We start from the raw sequence: 7,521 nt of genomic DNA, 5'->3' as shown, positions 1-7,521 counted from the left end.
GTGCAATTGCAATCCAGCCTGGGCAACAAGAGCAAAACTCTAAACCAAAAAAAAAAAAAAAAAAAAAAAAAAAAAAAAAAACCAAAACATTTTATAAACAGCTTCATAATTCAAGGTGAGTCCTTTGCATGTGGTTTACTACTTGCGTTATAGAAAAAAAACAAAGTACTAAATGTAAGGTTCACCCAACTTGTTTTGTTTTTTTTTTAATTATGTACTGTATGGTCCTAATATAAATTGTCAGTTTGTGTTATTGTTGCTGGCTAAAATGTAAATGAATGCAGAGGCGTTAATGAATTGTTTTATGTTGGGATTAAGTGTCCCTGAGCTTCAGAAACCACAGTGGTATGTATTTGCTGCACTACTGAGTCTTAATGATAGCCCACAGTCCATTTTTTTGTCCTAGGAAAGCCCAGCATATGTGTCAAATCAGGACACATTATGCATGCAGCTTATCAAGAAGATAACAAGAGTTTATCTTGTAGCCAGGGCTCTAAGAGATGCCTCTGTCCTTGATAGAAAGAACTAATCAAATTCATGATGGCAGGATGACAATGAAGGCGACACAAAGCTGGTGTTTCAATACCTTCATCCTGTTCTTAGAGCAGTGGTGAGGTTGAGGGGGAAGAGTGGTGTGACCTTGGCAGATTACTTAACCTGGGTCTGTTTCCTCAACTATAAAATCTACCTTCGGGTTGTGCTATGAGGATTAGATAATTTATCATCAGCGACCTATTGCTGCTTAACATTACCCCCAAATTTAATGGCATAAAGAAACAATTTACCATTTCTCACAGTTCTGTGGGCTTGTTGAGTGGTTCTGCTAGTCTCATCTGGACTCTGCGTTCAGCTGGCAGGGTGGCTGGGGATTTGATGACTGGGCCTCTTCATGTGGTCTTTTATCTTGGGCTAAGTAATGATGGTCTCAGGAAAGCAAAGGCAGTGGCTTCAAAACTTGGACTCAGTAATTCAGAGCATCACTTTCACCACATTCTTTTGGTCAAAGCAAGTCATTTGGCCAGTCCAGATTCGAAGAATGAGGAAATAGACTCCTTTTATTGGGAGGAACTGTAAAATAATGGCCCCCTTTTCAGGCTGCCACAATAATGTATCCAAAAACATTCGTGCAACAAGCATTAGTTAAGCTTTTGAGAAGCCTATCATTTGTTTTTATAATGTATATTCTCAATTTGGGAGTCTATTGAAAGCTTAAAAACCCTAATTTATTAAAAGATGTTTTCAACAAACTGATCTTTGATGGTAGATTGTATCAGTAGTAATCTCACTGATCAAACAGGTTGTCTTTTGAAGGATTGGATAATAGAAAGTGGTAGGTGTCATGACCATTTAGTCCACAAATATAAGTTGAAGTCTTACTGTGTGCCAGGCTTCTTAGCTAAGTGCTGACAATACCCAGTGTACTTTCTGACTCACCAAGCTTACATCCTAGAGTTGGCCCACAGGACTACAATTGTAAGTACTTATAACTACACATACACAAACTTCATAGATTTATTTAAATTAAAGGAAAGGAAAATAGAGTATCCACAAAAGCCTTGTACACTTTTTTAAATATAAGGTCTGTATCATATCTAAATAGTTTGTAGTGTAATAGAAAAGACATTCAAGATTTAGCATATCTAATTAGAGCAGTGTTTGCTTTTGACATGTCTACTCTCATTTTTGGAAAAAAAAGGTTACACAGTTGAAGCCTGATGTAGGATGTGTGACCCGTGAAATAAGCAGGACCAAATGCTTTATGAATAATTCTATGTAGTTTTCAGTTCTTAGAATAATTCCTTCGAGGTAAGTAGTAGTTGGTTGGGTTGAAAGAGCCTTCCTTTTGAGACCAGTTCCTCTGCAGTAACTTAGTTGGATCAGGTTTTTTTCTGTTTGATATTAGAAGCAGCCACTTTTAAGTGCTATTTTAAGCAAGTAAGTCATAAAACAGGAAAACTGTACTTGCAGTGTTTATTAATACTTATATATTACTTTAGAACCTACAAAGCACTTTGAATGATCTCATTCAAGTTCTCAGAAAAACTCAGGCAGGTATTAGCCCCTCTTTTTCAGTTGAGAAAGCATGCTCACAGAGATAAATTAATTGCCTCAGATTACATGGCAAGTAAGTGCCAGAGGCAGGTACTGCAGTCCAGTATTTCGATATTGAAATTGATTGTGAAAGCCACTTCATTCTTAAGGTTTGTAAAAGAAATATTTGCTTTAGGAATAGGTTCCTTTTATGTTCTTGCTTTATCCATTGCCAGCTTTCAGCACAGCGTCTCTAAAATACACTCATTATAGTCGACATGGGTTTCTTGCAAAGCAAAAAGAAAACGGAGCCTGAAACTTCTGAGACTTTACAAACTCTGTAGAAATGTTGCCACCTTTGTTTGGCTGCCAAGACACTACCACAAAGGACTAGATCCAGGTCCATTTATTTAATGAGAGTGGATGCAGCTGTCTTGCCATAATCAAATACTTTCTGTAGCCAGCTTTTTGTGGCCAGAAAAGGTAAAGTGATTTTTAGTACAGATTAGCATAAAAATACCTACGATTAGTTTCAGGAAACAATTACTAGCTTAGAAACAACAATAAGTGTGATCTATAGGTTGACTAAGTGGCAGTTAATTTCCTGACCTTTTTTAAATGCCCTTATTTCTCACCATGAATGCTATATAAATAGAATACACTACCTGCCACTGTATCTAGTTTCATAAATTATTTGGACAGGGTGAACAACAGACTTCAAAACCATGTAGAGGTAGTAAATCTGCCCCTTTTTAATGAGTTTGAATTTACAGTAGTAGTTTCAACATCTGGAATTTTAAAGTCTTAATTCATTCCAAATGTTCCAAGAAGGGTATACTGTAAAGAGGATATTGTAATTGAGGGATCAAGAAAACTACTGTTGACTCAATCTGACGCCTTTCTACTTTTCTCCATATACATTAGTCACATACACCTCAAGAGGCTGACAGTTCAAAAAGAGAAGAGATGGACCCAAATATCCAGCCTAAATGAATAAATTTTAAAAGTTATAACAAGAGTGAGGTTTAAATGTTGGTAATTAGCACATCTAAGGGTGCAGCCAGATGTGTTCTATGCTTCTTAGGGATATGAGGAAGTTTTTTCTGAATTATAAAACTGCTTAGAGTAGTCAAAACTTTTGACTTCTAAATTGTAATTTTGATTAATACATCTTGTAATCCAAGATTCTGGTGTGAAGCCAGCACCTAGCATGAGACCAAGCATTCCTTTACTGCACACTTAACTGAGTTTCTACTGGATACTTGTTAGGTGTCAGTTTTCTCACGCCAAAACAGGGTTGTGGCAGCAGTAGTCATCATGGCCTACAGCAGCAGCTGCTGCTAACGGTACGGAGTATATGCCAGCTATGTGCAAAAGGACTTCACCTATACTGTCTCATTTACACTTTTCTACCTTACAAAGAAGGTACTATTACCCCCATTTTCTCAGGTGAAAACCTAAGACTCGGAGGGTCACACAGCTAGTGAGAGGTAAATCCAGAATCCCAACATGATATAAAGATTTGCAAATCTAATTTGTTGTCAATTGTATTTCTCATTCTAATTTTGGATATCATATTGAATACGTGTTGTTCAGTCTGTTTGGCATTAGGCACAAAGCTGTCATGGATACAAACATAATTGACATAGAGCCCATGCCGTGGATACATAGGAGAAAAAGATTGAGCCCAGGCCCCCAGTGAGCTGAGTCACATGGGAGAGCCAAACATGCAAGCTGGAGTCTGCCAGGATCAGAACTAAAGGTGGGATAACCCTGTAATTGACAGTCCTAACCAAAGCACTTCCAAGCATGTAAAGGGGCACTATTAATAGTCATTCCAGACAACAGATAAAATAGACTGTCTAGAGCGCACCAGGACTTTTGTTCACCATAGCTAGAGGTAAACTCAGTGTGAGGGGAGTACAGAGGATAGTGCCCTGACTGACCAGAGGCAATGCCCTGGATCAACAGATTGCAGGATGTGTGGTGTGTTGTCACCCTCACTGTACTCTCTCAATGTCAGTTCCCCTGGGGCTTCCTCATCCCTGAAATCTGGGTCAGGGGTCCCTTACTTCCCCTGTACTTCCGGTTTTCCTGTTTTCAGTACTTTCTATCTGCCACTGGATGTAAGCTGTATGAGAATCTGTGTGGCTCTGGCTCTGAGATGTCTCCCAGTTTGCAGTTTAGAGTAGTAGACAGCATTGAATATAGGAGGTCAAAGAGCTAGGCAACAGCCTTTGCAGAAACCTATAAAAACAGCTATATTTGTTTCCCCATATATTACCTCATTAAATTAATGAGTGATGATGGTATATAAAACTAAGCCAATTTCACCACCATCATTGCCAATATAGGTCCAGTTGAAATACATTTGAAGCCACTGAGAAATTGGCATATGCTAATAGTAGTTGGACCTTTGAAAATGGTGTGTACTGTGCAACGTCATGACCCCAAATGTTAAATTAGTCTCTCACTTCCTTCTCAGTGAAAATGTGGTTTTTAGTGTTAGAAGTATACCATATAATGTGTGATTCATTCTCCCTCCCCTAAAAAAAAAAAATAACATATTTAGTAATCCATTTCAGGTTTTTAAGGTACCTGATACATAAGTAATGCTTCTTCCTCACACCAGTATTACACATGTGGAACTGTATATTCTTCATGGTGGTAGAGTTTTAGAGCTGGAAGGAATCATGGAAACTTTGTAGACAACTCATTTGACAGAGGACCTGAGAGGATGGCTTGCTCAGGATCACTGCTTGGTGATGGTAGAGGCCGGGGGTGAGCAGAAGTGTCCTCATTCAATGCTGTGCTCTGTCACACCACACAGACGTAACTCAAGATGGAAAACCTGAAAGAATCATTTCTTGGCAGGTGAGCAGTGTCTGCCCTTTAAACTGTTATTAGTGTAAATGGTAATCCTGTAAGTATGTCAGCTTTATAGGAGAGAGATTTATTAAACAGACCCAGGGTCTGGGGTTCTTGGCACCTTTCTGTTTTGTGTTACCATAAAATTTGGTTTTAAAAATATTTGGTATTGCTTACATCTTTTTTGGCAAATTCCTATTCTTGGTTTGATTATTTTTCTTTACAAGAGTATACATGTGATTAGATTGTAGATTTGCAAAGCCTTTATTTCCTAAAAAATTAGATGTTGAAAACTTTATTTATAGTTGGGTCTTGTGGAATTTGGACTTCCTTTTGATAATAGAAGCTGCTATACATTGAGCACTTACTATGTACCAAGCATCATTTTAGGTACTTTGTGTCAGTCATTTGATATAGGTTCACAATAATCGGATGTTGCTATCCCCATTTTATGGACCAGACAGCAGATGACTTGTCCAAGACCACTCAGTGGTGGAGTGGTATTCAGACCCTAACCAACTGATTCTGGTAGACTAGGCTTCCTCAAAGAGGAAATACCCACCTTTTTACACATGAGCTTGGAAAAATTAGAGGGAAAGTACACCAAAATACCAGTTTGTCTTCAGATGGTGGGATATGAGGAATTATAATTTTCCTTATTTGACATTTCAGTTTTTAAAATTTTCTCTTTATATATATATATACACACACACATATTCACACACATATATATACATATACATATATAGCCATCTTGGAAAAGATTATCTAGTAGCATTCTGAAATAGAAAGGTTAAGGATACTTACATGAAAACATTTTTCTTGCAGAGTATTTGTTACTACTTTTCCAGTTCCATTTAACACATGTCATGCCAGGTACTGTGCTAGGTGTTTTGGCTGCAAAGATGAGACATTGACCCTGTTGGCAAACTTAGGCTGCTAATTCTTCAAGGCTCAGCTCAAGTATCCTATCACCAGTGCACCCCTATGTCTTGCCCCCAGTTAGCTCTCACCCACTCTCTTGTTACCCACCTAGTCCAAACCATCATAATCTCTCACTTTATCGCTCCCTACAAGGTTATTTTCCACCCAAAAGGCAGAGTGATCGCGTGTACCTTTTTTTCTCAGACCCCCACACTTAGACCAGAATCTAGGCTCCTGACCATGATACTTTTTTTTTTTTTTTTTTTGAGATGAAGTTTCACTCTTGTTGCCCAACCTGTAGTGCAATGGCATGATCTCAGCTCACTACAACCTCTGCCTCCTGGGTTCAGGCGATTCTCCTGCCTCAGCCTCCCAAGTAGCTGGCATTACAGGCGCCAGGCTAATTTTTTATATTTTTAGTAGAAACGGGGTTTCACCATGTTAGGCTGGTCTCAAACTCCTGACCTCAGGTGATCCGCCCGCCTCAGCCGCCCAAAGTGCTGTAATTACAGGCATGAGCCAGTGCGCCCAGCCTGACCATGACTTCTTAAGGGCCTATGTGAGCTGGTCTATACCAACTTTTGGACCTTCTTTATTCGGCTCAGCTATTTGTGGTGGCCTTTTGGTTTCATCTATTCACAAAGCTCATTGAAAGAAGCCCATTCAAGGCCTTTACATTTGATGTGCCTTGAAAGCTGTTGACCACTTAACTCATAGCTTACTTTTTGTACCATTCAGGTCTTTGCTTAAATATCATCTCCACAGAGCAGCTTTCTCAGACTACCTTTTCAAACCTAGCCTACCCTTCCTGGAAATGATTTGTCTTCTCATACTAGTATATAAGTTCTACAAGGACTGGTACCTTGTCCTTATCCTTGCATCCCCAATGTGTAAAACAGGACCTGGCATGTAGTAGTTGCTTTATACTTGTTGAACAAATAATGTGTTCTAGAGCCAATGGGAAATTCAGAGTGGCTAGAGGATTGGAGGAGAGGAAAGCAACCAAAGTGAGGTTAGAAAGTTATTTAGGGGCCAATCCATGAAAACCTAGGAAGCCCTGCTTAGGAGTCGGCTCTGCTCATCTGACCTGGTTATAGAAACAGTGCCCTTCACACATGAGATGCATGTGGCAGAGTATAGCCTACAGTTTCTGGGCATGTTTAGAAAGAAAAGGCCTGGTGTGGTGGCTCATACCTGTAATCCCAGCACTTTGGGAGGCTGAGGTGGGTGGATCACCTGAGGTCAGGAGTTTGAGACCAGCCTGGCCAACATGGTAAAACCTCGTCTCTACTAAAAATAGAAAAATTAGCTGGGCATGGTGGCGTGCACCTGTAATCCCAGCTACTCAAGAGGCTGAGGCAGGGGAATTGCTTGAACCCAAAAGGTGGAGATTGCAGTGAGCCAAGATCGTGCCACTGCACTCTAGCCTGGGAGACAAGAGTAAAACTCTCTCTCTCAAAAAAAAAAAGCAAACCTCAGATTGGCCACTGTTAATCATAATAACATCTGTGATTTGTATAGTCTTTCTTCCAATGTGTTCCAAGTCTTGAGACGTGATCCTTTTGGTCCCCCAGACCCCTGCCACAATAACCACCTTGGCATGCGACTCACTACCCTTTGCTGCCATGTAATACCCTCCTGTTTATCACCTGTCTTACCCCTTCCTTTCCAAATGAAATAATTTCTGCCTTATTTTTT

This window comes from Cebus imitator, unplaced genomic scaffold, assembly GCF_001604975.1.
Source record: "Cebus imitator isolate Cc_AM_T3 unplaced genomic scaffold, Cebus_imitator-1.0 Scaffold79, whole genome shotgun sequence".
Lineage (NCBI taxonomy): Eukaryota > Metazoa > Chordata > Mammalia > Primates > Cebidae > Cebus > Cebus imitator.
The sequence above is the reverse complement of the archived record's forward strand: the minus strand, read 5'-3'. Positions refer to the sequence as shown.